The 15,143-nt window shown below is 40.8% G+C and overlaps 1 protein-coding gene across 1 annotated transcript in view; it reads right to left on the bottom strand.

Annotated features, from left to right (window-relative positions):
• Positions 1 to 10,745, bottom strand: part of LOC135463090 (uncharacterized) — a 34,245-nt gene extending 23,500 nt beyond the window's left edge. The window contains exon 1 of the mRNA XM_064740409.1: positions 10,731 to 10,745. The gene's annotated coding sequence lies outside the window, so the exon portion shown is untranslated. The remainder of the gene's footprint in view (positions 1 to 10,730) is intronic.
• Between the last annotated feature and the right edge of the window lie 4,398 nt (positions 10,746 to 15,143).

The raw sequence follows: 15,143 nt of genomic DNA, 5'->3' as shown, positions 1-15,143 counted from the left end.
CTTGGAAATGCATGAAAAACTTTTTACACTAACTTTTCATTCGTTTCACAGAACAGTGGAAATCAACAGTCCATTTCATTTTGCAGCGTATTCAAGGCCATTCAGCAAAACGCCCCCGAAAGCAACCTATTATCCTTGACAATATCTTCTGTATATCTACAGCGAATGGCTCAATTCGGAGTCTAGCAAACAAGAAACTTTTTTCATACACCTGACGCCTGTTGAATGCCTCCACACACTTTAAGTTGCATTTTACCGGTCCATTTCCCCTCTCTCCCTCCCAACCTCACCCGCCCATACCCCTGCTTGCCCTCGTTCAGTTGGGGCCTGGGAGGGAATACGGTCTGTTGGCAAGGTACAGTATGCCAGTGGTCTCATTCACTCTAGTGTCTGGAGAGTATATACATATCCATCTACAATAAAGCGGGTTTCGCCCTAACGGTTCACATGCCGTTATAGCTGAACAGAAAACCCTTTGTTGAAATTCCAGCGAACTATCTAACCATGTAGGCCTCTTGTAGAGTTCTAGAACTTAACGCATATGATTATGCATGGAAAATCACCTAGCAACCCTGTTTGGATTGATGGATGGCTGGTCGGCTGGATGGCTGGATGGATAGCTGAGTGGATGGCTTGCTGGATTGATGGCTAGATGGATTAATAGCTGGCTGGCTGGCTGGGTGGATTAATAGCTGGCTGGCTGGCTGGGTGGATGAATGGCCGGATGGCTGGATGGATAGCTGGCTGGATTGGTGGCTGAATGGATTAATAGCTGGCTGACTGGGTGGATGAGTGGTCGGATGGCTGGATGGATAGCTGGCTGGATTGATGGCTGGATGGATTAATAGCTGGCTGACTGGGTGGATGAATGGTCGGATGGCTGGATGGATAGCTGGCTGGATTGATGGCTGGATGAATTAATAGCTGGCTGGGTGGATGAATGGCCGGATGACTGGATGGATGGCTGGCTGGATTGATGGCTGGATGGATGGATTGTGAGGGCTGCCTTAACCTTGTGTCAAACAAAATGTTCCCTTACTCAGTCTGCGGGCTTGGTTAAGCGGAATCAATTAGAAACCGCCCAAACTGATGAAATGTAGTTTAACTGATTCACTGCTATTCGCGGATGTGTTTCAATAATTGTTGCACATTTCACAATATGTTAACCTTACGCGGCATGGAGAATAAACCTTGTAATTTATCATATATTCATATGTTTTCCACAGACATTCCACAAGATTCATCTATCCTCCATTTAACTGGCAAATGCGACGTGCATCCGTATACAAACAGTCTTTTTTCCCTGTTGTGGTTCTTTTGTACTTAATATTGCATTGGGAAGGGGAAGTGGGTGGTCGCGGCTGAGTGGTTATAGGCGCTTGTTTTTCACTCGCTAGGGCACGGGGAGGTGTTGAGGCAATCCCGTCATGGACAGGAAATGTGTGCCTATATACACGCTATCTCACTGTTCGCGAGGTTTTTGGTGAGCCTTGTCTCAATAAACCTTACATGAAAAGCGTCTTGACTTATTATAATCAGCGAGGCATTCGGCAGTGGACAGCTAAACTTGTGTGGTTCGAAAAAAAAAAACACTGAAGGCTTTTATTATATTTATATAGCTAAAAATCTTGTGCCGCAAACAATCAAATAAAGCAAATGCAGGCATACATACTGACTGATATTTGAGAAGCCCGCGTGATTCTATAAGCAATAAACAAGGATAAGGTGTCCCCCTGATAAAATTGAGTCCGTTACTTTTTTTGTTCAGGTGAAGAATTTTATAAATCCGTCATGTCGGTTACGCTTCGATTGTTGCTATTTGCTCTGCCAAATGCTTTGCGATTTGAACGTATAATTGTAGCCTACATGCGACATGTGTACGCATCTAGGTGCCCCCCCCCCCCATCCCCCTCCCCCAAAGCTGCTTAAATGGCAGGAGATTGCGCTCTAAATTCTGTTCGCCAGCCAACTCTAACGACGGCGTATATGTCTATCGTAATGGACATCTGTTCGAATGGTAAGGTACTGATGCATTGCAACACAAGCTAAGCGCTAGCCGGGCTGAACACAACACATAAGGCTACACGTACGAAAACTTCTCCATGGACTGCTGAACTTCACTTATTGCTAAACAGTTATGGACTAAATATATTATCAGTCGCGATTTGGTATTTCGTTTTTGTTCAGTGCATAGGGATTCTGCTACCAAAATATTTATTTATTTATTTCATTGGTGTTTTGCGCCGTACAACGCCGTAAGAATATTTCACTTATACGACGGCGGCCAACATTATGGTGGGACCTACTGAGACATGAAGATACAAGTTCAAATCCGGTGTGGTCCACATCACATATACTTAGAGCCGTGTACAACATGAAGGAAAGCTCCTAAGGCAAGGCCTGAGTTGGTCATGTATTGATGCACATCTCATATATCCATTGTCAATGAACTGACGTCACTCCTGTCACTCAACAATGTAACAGCAACCTAGTTTTTAAAAGCAACCAAAACGGTTAACTAACAAGTTAAAACAAGGGAATGATTCAGTGACCTCCCGTACCGATTCATGTACTTGTATAAAGTACCCTTATAGAATACCTTCTGTAACATATTAATTATAACCCTGAAAACAATACTCAACATTTGAACATAGTGTACCTAAAATAAAGGATTACTTCCCTACAGCTATACTCACGTGCTGACCTCGAAACCTCCTGGTAAACACCTAGTGTGCTGGTCACATCATACGTTGTCTGTCATACAAAATTTAGGAAAGTGTTGCTTCCATTCAAGAAAGAAAGCATTTTTGACATCAGCTGTAATATTGAGCCCTTGTATTTGAAACAGCTTCGTTTCACGTCTATTGACTTGTCTATTGGCGATTGTTTTTCAGCTTGTTCATTACTAAGGCAATCCACTGGTTCTGCGTTTAGAAACCTTGACCATAGGCACAGACTCCGTTCAATAAGCTGATAACAGGGGTGCCATTACTTCCCTGTCCTGAACACACTGGTTAAATGCTCAGAAACTGTTATGAACTAGATGTACTTGTAATTCTCTTTCTTCAGCGAAATTTTCGTCATTCGATGTCCTGCGGAAGCCATGTTATAGTATGAAATAAACACCTTCTTAGATATTTTACGTCGTATTCCCGAAAACAACAAACGTAATGATCTCGAGGAAATAAACTTAACCAAAGTAGGTTATTCAGGATTTCATGTAGATGTCAAATTGATTTTATCCATATCCTCACCGATGGACAAACCTCGAGTCATGCGCCATGCAACTTCCAGGTCAACTGCTCGCTATTCAGTAATGACGTGGGCAGTTGCTTCAAATTCCTCAAATGGTTTCTTTGGGTTGTAGAAGGGTTGGGGGCCAGAGTGGAATATAGCGAGCTCACGGTGTTTCAGCACACGTCCCTGTGCAGTCAACCTTGACGGACTGGTCCGAAGCAATGTACCTTTGGCGGTTTTGCAGATGTGTGCGTTTCGGGTGTGGGTGGGGGGTAGGGGGGCAGGGGTAACACAATGGGCTTACTGGAGAAAACCCGTTAGAAGCTCTTTGTGTTAAATCACACAGATTGTTCGCTCTCCCAGGTGTCTCAAACGACTGTTTGGGCCGAGTAAGTACTATAATGTCGTCTGCATATTCAACTGTTGGAAATTTGAACACTTCTTCGCTATATGTTCTATGGAAGACTTTCCGATAGCAACTGTTTGAAGAAATACCATCCAACTGCATGATGATTATTATATTCTGACTGAGACAATGCACATGCATATGTAAATCGTCATCCAAAAAATGTGACTTGAACACTTTGTGGTATTATTTATTTGCTTAACCAGCTACGGTGTATTCGTCTGATTCTAATTTATGTCCCAGTCATGCGTTAGCGAGAATTTTTAAAATATCTGAAATTTAATACCCCAACTGACTTACATTCGAGAAGCAATACAGCTTAAGAGTACAAGGTTTTATTGCAGTCAGATCGGAACTAGGATAAAGGTGTTGTACCCGCGACAGAGTTCACCAAGGGATAATAATTTATACCATACATATTACAAAAACTTGTCCACAATTTGGTCACGAGATATTATACTTCTCTGAGACGGATATCACACAAATGTGTTGAACAATGTTTTAAATGCCATGGTTGTTTGTACCAGCAACGACGACGAATGTGTACATGCTGGAATATATTCATCAGAAACAATGCAATAGGCATAAGTTTGAACTCTGCTACTGGGTTTACAGTATGCTGTTTCACATTGTTGTTGCATGTACATCAGAAATTTACCTACGGTGTACATTGTTTTCTTGAACATGTGCCACCTTTGAAAGCAGATTAAGTTATGCATTCAAAATCTCGAATACTATATACCACTATATACAAAATCATAGTTCGTGTTTGTGAAATTGATGTTTCAGCAAGACCACGTGGCAACAGAATTTTTACGGCGTTAAAATTGCTGTACAGTTTAAAATGTATCTAAATGTACATGTACTTGAGGTTGTATGTTGTACTTAACGATGTTTTAGCCATATAACCAGCGTAAAAGTTGTTTCCCTTATGGCAGGCCAGGCGAGTCCATGCCGACAATGAGCTGCCCCCTCTGCAGTGTATCATACTGAACACACCAGACCCAACGGCCACCCAGTCATAATATACTGACACCAGGTCAACGAGGCTTGCAGTGTCCTTGCTCTAACCATCGTCGCTGAACGCCAAGCGCGGCAGAAATAAGTGACATTTTTTAAGTCTTTGGTATGACTTGGTCGAGTTACTGGAAGTGAATACAAATCATGTAACCGTAATTTCCAGAACAAACGTCTGTTGTTGCTTGCTGCATATTCGAAATCTTGCCAGACTGAAAAATAGATATCCAATATCGCGAGAAAATGAGAGACGCTTTTAATGAACTTGTACGAATAGCCTGTAATCAAACCACAAAACTTGGTGACAAATTTGCATTGCAGTTTTCGTTACGTCCTGTTAAACATACAACGAATTATTAATCTTCGTTCTTTGACCCTAAGCTTATTCCAAAGCTCACTACGGAACGCAAAGCGTGCAGTGGGAGTCTTAAATAGACTATTATCGGTGGGTCTTAAACACAGGTGGTCGAAGCAATCCGTCCCAGGAGCCCGACGGGCAGGAACAAATTGAGCTGGGAGTTGAAATTCGTGCCGCCTAAATTACCTCCTTAATTGATCATGTTATTTTCTGGCTTGACTTTGTGGCCTGTGGATAAATTTGTATAAGGGGAGGGAGGGGTGAGGGGAGGGGGTGAGTGGGCTATGCTAAACATGTGGCTGAGAGACTTCCATTCGAAGTCTAACCGCCCCACCCTCAGCTAAGGCATGCGTTTTAACTTTCTGTATGACGCGGTGGAAATTGACTGTGGACTTACTGTCAAATCTTTGATTGATAAGACAAGCTGTTTTGTATGTACTTTATAAGGGAACGCCATCGGACAACTCTCGTATGTGTAACCGCACTTTACTTATTATTAAAGATTGCCCGTAATTTTTAGCTAGGGCAAAAGACTCGGAGGACGGTGTTATTTTTGTTCTTGAAGTTAAGGTCAGTCTTATTTTTGGGTTTTGGTCGTAGAGTGCATTTCATAAATGCTCATGCGCGCTAGAAAGTGGTCCTGCATCGGTCATATTTTTTTTTGGGGGGGGGGGTCCATAGGTGATTTGAGCAAAACGTAGATCGTATTTAACTTACTGAGCTACAAGATACATACATTCATACATATGACCAACCGACGTACGAACACGACTTTTTTTTCACCCATACTTGAATCTGCGTTAAAACAGGTCACGTGTATAGAGATTTTGTTGTTATAGCTTCTTCGCCGTCCAGATTCGGAAGGTAATAAAGTTTGTGCAACATTTGACGATTGTAGTGAATCAGAAACTTAGGGGTTTTTGAGATTTTGTGTAGTAAATTTCACCGACCTTACATTCGCGTGGTTTTATACTATTCATGTATGACGGATATGCTGAAAACGTATGGTAATATGTACACACACACACAAAATGTAATAATGTCATTGCTTGCTCTTTGTCCAGTACATCATTCCATCTAGATGAGAGCAGGTTCGAATCATGATTTAGAAAATTTTTTCTTTGTGTGTTCTAGTTGATTGGACTAGAATAAATTTGTGTATTGTTTCGGGCAGTGTTTATATCTTTGTACCTCCTCTTTGAAATGGTCTTGCCTATTATCCCATAGCTTGTCTGATCTACTTGTTTGGGATAAGTTTGCTTTGCTTTAAATAGTTACTTTTAAATCTTAGTAAGATAACTTGACCGGGGTAACATGGATATCAAATTTTGATATATTTTATTTATTGATTGGTGTTTTACGCCGTACTCAAGAATATTTCACTTATACGGCGGCAACCAGCATTGTGGAGGGAGGAAACCGGGCAAAGAGCAATATTTAGATTAACGTCGCTAAAGAATAAACAAGAACGTCTTAACCATTATAACCGCGCTAATTTGTATGGTATGGAAATCGTTCTGAGTGATCAAAATATTAAATATGCCGCCTCACTGGAACGCAAATCCAAAGACACCAAATGAGGAGCCCAGCTTATCAACATTCTTCACTAACACATGGGTGACCAGTGCTCCTCGTGTCATGCTATCCTGCCTGCCAAGCCCAGAAGTAACTGCGTTGTCAATCTGTCATCTTTGACGATACAATTAGAGACATACTGCATAGAGAGAGACATCAGAATATCGACGACAGTGTGATAGTTGGCCAATTGTCACACGTGAACGTTGAATAACGGTCTCTTATCCGTTTACCATAGTTAGCTTTTTATTCCAAGTGAGAATAAAGAGTTTACTAATAGTGAACACTGGTGGTCATTTATAATATGCATTCAAGTGGCGTCATTGCCAATTAGTAGTCATCTGACAAAACTTAACTGGGATTTAATATCCCAATTATCCTATCCTTAGTGTACATTGATGTACATAGTGCACATAGCTCGCCTCCCCTCTCGCTCATTTTAGATGAGTTTGTGTACCAGTTGTATTGAAAATAGGCAGTTTTCAGAATACTACATTACAGAATAAAGCATTGCGAAATAACCAAATAGTATTTTTTTTCCTGATGTAATTTAGAATACTGTGTGACATGAGAGCAGTAACCCAATGAGGTTAGAATGCGACAGAATAATACAGCATGCCGTGCTACCATCCATAGTGAAATACTAAGCAGGCAGAGAAATCCTGGCACACCAAATAACAGTCGTTCATGACCCACGAACACGGAACAGTCACTGTGCAGAATCGAGGGACTATTTTTCCTCTCCTGCACTGATAAGGCGGGTGAGAAGGCCATTATTTCCACGCCTCGGCGATCCCAAGCGCTATATACATATCGGGATTTTGTTGCGCAAGATTATATTCACACGCCCAAACTCCTTATCCCCCCCCCCCCCCGCCTCTACCCACCACCACTACCCCCCGCACCCTGCCCACACACAAATCTTGTCAATAAAAGGAGCTGTCACATTCAGGAGACGTAGTCACGCCCCAGTGATGATACTGCAAAGGTATTGGCTAATTTTGCCCCAAATGTGAGGCTAATTAAACAGCGGCAATTAGACGCACCAACTACTAGACAAACATGACACGATATTCTTTCGCAGATGTCTGACAAAAAGGTCAAGACAAGACAGAGGCATTGCTCTGTGACAGCAAACTGGTCGCTAACTGATGCTGGAAAATCAGTCAAGTTTAGTAAGCAACCCGCCATTGGTTAGGTCTGCTACCAGGGATTTATTTGACGTAATTTGAAAATGGCTGTCTGCGGTATGTCAGCCTATCAGTCAATCAATCACTGAGTTAGCCAGTGCCTTGGGTTCTGTAACAAATAAAACTGAGCAAATATAACTACACACATAACGTACAAATGTTGTGGTTTGTCTGAAAGGATAACGGATATTATAGTATTACCAGGGCTACCCTATTATTCAGTGTCTTGCTTTGCGTAACTGGCAGGTCAAAGGTGAATAAAGCTATATGAATAAAGAACAGAACAGAATAGAATACAATATGACAGAATAATATCGAACAGAATAGAATACAATATAACAGAATAATATCGAACAGAATAGAATAGTTGTTGCATATTCATGCCCAGGAGTTAATATCATACAATTTGTTTAACATGCGCAGGTAATATATAACAGTCACGTTTGGCAGCCACCTCGTTGGCTCAGATGGTTACAGCGCCGGTTTGTTGATTATTATAATGATCTTGACCTACTCCCTCTTGATTTTAAGGCTATTTGGATAAACTTCGTGTCGGAGGTCAACGCTCCGGAGATTTGTAATCGTATATATGTTTTACTCGCATACATGCACGCGAGTGAGATGTTGCTTACCGTGTCAACAAATTGAGGATAAACGAAAATGTGTGTTAGAAACCGCCCATTAATCTGATCGCTGTCATATAACGGAAAAGTTCTCACTTAAAACGTTTGAAGAACGAAACAAAAGATAAATAAAAGTGAAAACACATAAAAAGGGCGTCTTCAGAACGTCATCTAAAAATACACGTTTTCAAGTCTCGTTCTCATCACACCTATCACGTTTTCAAGTCTTGTTATCATCACACGTATTACGTTTTCAAGTCTGGCTCTCATCTCATCACACGTATCATGAGTACTGTACATAACTTTGTAATGTAAAACAGGGTGTGTGAGAGATGTCCACCCAGAATCTGCTATGATTTATCCAATAGGCGAACAGGCATCGGCATTAATAATGAAATTAAGATGTACAGTACAGAGAGTGACACCAGAGCTGCGACGACAGTGTGGTAGCTGACAAATGGTCACACGTAACCGGTGAAACAGGGCCTAAATCCATGCAAGAGAGGAGATGAACAAATTCGATCGCGATTTTCAGAGACACACAGCTGCATAAATTCATTTATTTATATATTTGACTTGTGTATCAGCCGTGCTCAAGAGGATTACACTTATTCGAGCATTACCGGGTAGAGCCCGGGGGGAAACCTACGGGCATCCGCGTGCTGACAGACCTTCCCACTTATGGCCTGAGAGGAATCCAGCATAAGTTCGACTTGAACTCACAGCCACCGCATTGTGAGAGGCTCCTGGATCATCGCACCGTGAAGGCACGCTAACCACCTCGGCCATGGAGGCGCCCAGCTCCATAAATAATTGCACGCATGAAATAAATTAATTTTTGTCACCTCGAGAGTATAGGCCTAGAAAGTCTTATAACAGACCTGTCAAGGAATTATTTAAGCGTCTCAGTCCGATTGGCCAACCTACAGGATATTTGGGTCAAGTTGGGCATGCGCATGAGTCAGACAAATATCACATATAAAAATTCATATTTTTTGCACCCAGCGGTGTGATGGTAAATACATATAATTGCTACTTTTGTTCCTTGTTGAGGCTGTTTGGATAAACCACGTGTCGAAGTTCAACAGCTCGGTGACTTTTAATCGTATATATCTTTTACTTAAACACACGCGGGTGCGATGTGGCTTAGCGTGCCATCAAATTAAGAATAAGCAAGAACGACCCAAGCTATTCTCGCTCACGCACTACCCTGGAGACATCTGTACCACAGAGTCCAGAGTATTAAAGTCCACTACTGATAAACAACACACAAAACATAAATTATACTTTCAACTCGACACCCCGAATACAAGAGGGCATCGTGTCGTGTTTCGCGCAAGAGCTATAGAATAGACCACGTCACATCCATACATATTTCACTTAGAGCCAGTTCAGATATACAAGGCTTCATTTTCATTGGTTAAGACGGCGCACAAACCTTTACATATGTGTAGATTAGGAGATAGTTTGCTCCACTGGAATTGCGTGGAACGACTACTTTTTACATTATGAAACCTGCAACCTATTACAGAAAGTTAAATTTATTTAATGTTTTATTTTATTGTTGTTTTACGCCGGACTCAAGAATATTTGACTTATACGACGGCGGCCAGCATGATGAGGGAAGTAAAACAAACTTAACATGCTCCTTATATGGTGATAGGCCATGGTCATAAAACACAGTGTAATTCATCCTCTTAATAGGCACATTATTTGTTCAGGTTGTTGTGAACTCTTATTGTACAATAGTCTGAAATTTAGTGAAAAAGAAAGTGCAGGGCCCAGTTTCACAAAACTCTCTCAACGTTACGAGCTCGTAACTACCATGTTGACGTTATGCCTATAGTACTGGTTGCCGTAGTAGTTAAATGAACGTAACGTTCAGACCGCTTCGTGCAACCGAGCCCATAAGCGTTAAGTGTAATTCTCCCATTAGAGTCAATGCGTTTCATTCAATGGCATCGAAAAACTTTTATTCATCGAACACTTTTATTCATCTCTCTCTCTCTCTCTTTGGAAGGTGGGGATGTTGATATGTTTGAACTATAAATTAACACATTGTTTACGCATGAAAACAAAATGATCGGTAAATGTCACTTAGATTTCAATTCCGGTAGGGCATTTAATACTCTTTATTTAATTCATTCTGTCATTTGGTAACAATGTGGTCGTACTTGCATCACTATAAGCAATGATGCAGCGGAACAAGAAGAAAAAAGCTAAAGATAAAAATTACGTACTATTTGTAACGATAAGCTGCAGTTGATGTTTACCGGTGTCAGGATAATTTGGATAATTGATTATAAACAGATAGATGTACTTACCTAACCTAGTCTTTCTTAGTTAGCCACTCCACCTGCATGCCTCCGGCCTTCATATACCTGTACTGTCTACACACACGACACCTGCGCGCACGCCAAATGCCGTTATATTACTGTCCCCGGAGTCTCTTTATACTTACTTACCTAGATATGTGCATGTAAGAACATACGAGCACGTGGTGAATTGTGCTCGTACCTTACTTAGCCACGCGCCACAGCAGAAAATGGGGTCGCCTGGATACAGTGTACAAATTCTTTGCGGGAACACGTAGTATTTTGTCCCGTCTGACCCCTACATATCTCATGACCTCAATAACCATAAGCATGCAGTACTTCCGAGAACTTGTGAGCTAATAGCAACGCAGTATAAAATGGAAATACGGACAAAAGATCAAACAACTGTTTAACTTTTTGTTTATTGAGCCTCTATGTGTTTTAACGCTTTGTGAGCCTTAGTTGGTAACTCCCAACGGTACAATTTCCTTTGGACTCTAGGCATACGCCTACACAATCTAAAATTTTATCAGACAGAGGTTTAATACCGAGAGGCGTGCGTTTTAAATCCGAGCACTGAAATAAAAAGGGTATCAGGGTGTCGATAGGCTGGATAATGCGGGATTTAAAAAGGGGAAAATACAAAATGTATTAACACAAAACAGTTATCGCGAGGCTTTGCGATATTATTCAAATAGCTCAAAAACTCGAATGCTATACACTTTAAGGAGTGTAAAGAAAGAAAGACATTTCAGTATACATGCTCAGTAAAGTAATTTGTGTAATACCTCTTCAGGTTGCGTGCAAATGCAATGCTAAGGTTGGGTTGATAGCAATAATAAGTTTAAGCCTAGTAATTTTAATTTATTTATTTATTTGATTGGTGTTTTACGCCGCGTTCAAGAATACTTCACTTATACGACGGCGGCCAGCATTATGGTGGGAGGAAACCGGACACAGCCCGAGGGAACCCATGACCATTCGCAGGTTGCTGGCAGACCTTCCCACTTACGGCCGGAGAGGAAGCCAGCATGAGCTGGACTTGAACTCACAGCGACCGCATTGGTGAGAGGCTTCTGGGTAATTACGCTGCGCTAGTGCGCTAACCGACTGAGTCACAGAGGCCCCGCCTTAGTAATTTTAACACAGCGTATATTCTATATGAGGAAAAACGTGGATTTATCATATGAAAATGGATTTTATTCACATTAAGAAATATTAATTGTAAATCTGACACAAACTTATCACATATAGGTAGCCTATCCTAATATCTGACATTTTCAAGTCTTATCTGTGAATAGGGGAGTTTCGAGTTAAAACTCTTTTGTCATCAAAGGTAAAAACAGTTCCACGGTGTCATGTAAATGTTAGGCAACCTTTGTTGACATTAATTTACTGACTACCTGTCTCACTCGTTTAAAGAGACACAGATACCACCTCTTTCCTTTGTAAAGTTCACAAACATTCAGATTATCATTGATCTCTATCAATCCTCCACCCTAAATTACTTTTTATAACACATTTTCAGATACACATGTTTAAGTCATTGAGATCTAAAAATTGTTGCCTAACCTTTTTGACAAGTCCACGTGATACAGTTTGACTTTCCTATTTTCAGTGATGAAAGAGTTCGAACTCGATACTCCCGTGCCAAGCTGTCTGAACCCTCGTTGGCTCACGTGGTTACAGGGCTGACTTTCTGCAAGCGCCAGTCACTTTATACCAGGGAGGTCGCAAAGCTTCCTGCTACAGCCTCGTGTCAGAAGGTTTTTACACCCAAGACGTTCGGTTTCCACTATCTTTAAAACTAGGTGGAATGGTGTAAGTCTGAAATTCCTAAGTAAGGTTCTACACAAGGCTCAGTTTTGGTATATATACTAATATTGTTCTCAAGTGCGAAAGAACGTGCAATGTTCTTTGGCTGTTACTTTTGCTGATATACAAAGTAACAGCAATCAAATTTATTTACTTGATTGCTGTTTTACGCCGTGCTCAGAAATGTTTCATTTATACGACGGATATCAGCATCATGGTTTAAGGAAACCGGGCAGAATCCGTGGAAAACCCACGGCCATACTTAGTTTGCTGACAAACCATTACCATGTACGACCGGAGAGGAACCCCCACATGAGCTCGACTTGAACTCACAGCGACCGCATTGCTGAGAGACTCCTGTGTCATTGCGCCGTGCTTTCACGCTAACCATTTCGGCCACGGAATCCCCGACATTTCTGACATTTTATACCACGTGTGGGGTGAGCATGGATAGTAGAATTGAGTATACGTAACATTCAGGTAACATTTAAGAAACCAGACTGAGTGTTGTTTCACAGCTGAGAACGGCACTAATCCCAAGGCCGAAATGTCGTCGTTAATAAAACTAAGAGCTGTCTATTTTGCAGACTCTTCTACATCTTGAAGGGGTAGCTACAGATACATACATTAAGACACTGATACGCTTTATTTCAACACTGTTTACAATATATACATGAACATTTGGAAACATTTCGTTACCTTTCGCCGATTGTTGGTTCGTGTTTAAATGCATTAATTGACTGTCATGCTGTTGTCACAAAAACCCCGGCAAACAACAGAGAAACGATGATTTAAAGTTTTCATGAAGGGGCAAAAATTCGGCATGTAACGCCTCAGACAGTGAGGTCTGGACATCATAAATAAAGCGAAGCTGTGCTTTTATGACGGTCCCCCTCTTGTCTTGAATTGTTCACGGCCAGGGATCTGTTTGAATTGTTCATTGTGCTGCCGCTTTTTGGCCACTTGAAAATGACAGTTGGAATTTAGTAACACCCGTGAGAAAAAAAGAGAGGAGTCGCGCGATTGGACTTGCGTATACAAGACGCTGACCTGTGCCCATTCCTGGGCGGACTTTAAATGTATTAGCGTAACAATGCATGGCGTCCTAAAATACCCCTAAATCGGGTTGACCGGCACCATTGCCCTGAATAGGTGGTGCATTTAAAGGGTTGGGCTATCAGGTATCCAAGAATGCTCTTAGACCCCGCTCTCATGCTAATCTCCTCAGATCAGTACAACCGCATTCAATCGCATTCGCGGATAATAGTTAAAATCCTGTAACCGAATTGGGAAATGGGGCTACTCCGACTGTACAAAGGAAATTCACAGGTTTCAGTGCCATTGTTGTAAAATAATAGATATCAGTCGGCATGTCATGGGCTTTCAACGAAATGGGCCAAAATTAAAATGTACCGAAATTTCGTAATTGTGTGCTTCATCTATGGAAAATAGAGTTCTGAAACGCAATGGTATAATTTTTGGAGCTGTAATCACGAAACTCCAGTTTCTCGTTACTTACTTTCCGTAAGTAATGTGCCCTCAAAACATAAAAATGTAAGGCCAGCGTGGTATCATGCTCAAGAATACAAAACACAATGGCTGTCACATTCTACATTAAAGTCACATTGAACTCAAACCCCTCGTTAGAACCAAACTGACCTACCCGACGGAGAGACTAAGCAAACTTTTGATCTGTTGCCGCAGCTAACTACCGATTTTAAGAAGATTTGTGAAGTGGCCGGCGCCTTAACCATTTGTCTTGGTTTACACATGTATTGTTAAAACCCTGAACAGTCATTTTGGTATGTACATTTATTGGTAAAAAATTGATCTTTTATCTCGGTATAAGCAAATATTGGTAAAAAAAAGATCTTTTATCTTGGTATATACACATATTGGTAAAAAAAATGATATGTTATCTTAGTACATACATGTATATATACTGGTAGAAAAATGGATCTTTTATCGTGATATATGCAGATATTGGTAAAAAGTGATCTTTTGTCTTGGTATATACATATATAAATCAATGTGCGACTAGATAAGAGCTATATACAATAATATTTTACGATGGCTTCTTTATTGCAGATATAGATGTAGCGTTAGTAACATATTTGAGGTTAATCGCATACACGCCTTCGGTAAGGTAAAATAAAATCTGTATACGGTTTTAAATGTACACTTGACCCCTATAACAATGTGGTTCTATGTACTTCAGTCACGTCTGTCTTATTCTTTACGTCAGGCCTCCTGGCTAACTAGCGGAGGACGCTTTATCGCCAGAGGTAATACCTTACTTTGTATTTATACATGTCAAGAAAGCTATACATCTTTATATCTGTTTTTCTCCGTTAATGTGTGATCTGGACTATTTTGTCTGAAATAAAGAATTATTATAATTATAATAATTATTTTATTATTATTATTTCTAGTATTATAGCTATTATTGGTTAAAAATTGATATCTTGTCTGGGTATATACATAAACAGGTATAAACCCTTGACTATCTGTCTACACGTACAAATTTATTGGTGAATTTTTGATCAGTTGTCTTTCTTATATGCCTAAAGTGGCAAAGATTTAATTATTTGTCTGCGAGAAAATACG

Source organism: Liolophura sinensis, chromosome 2 (assembly GCF_032854445.1).
Source record: "Liolophura sinensis isolate JHLJ2023 chromosome 2, CUHK_Ljap_v2, whole genome shotgun sequence".
NCBI lineage: Eukaryota > Metazoa > Mollusca > Polyplacophora > Chitonida > Chitonidae > Liolophura > Liolophura sinensis.
Note: the sequence above shows the minus strand (reverse complement) of the source record. Positions and strands in the feature narration are given on the sequence as shown.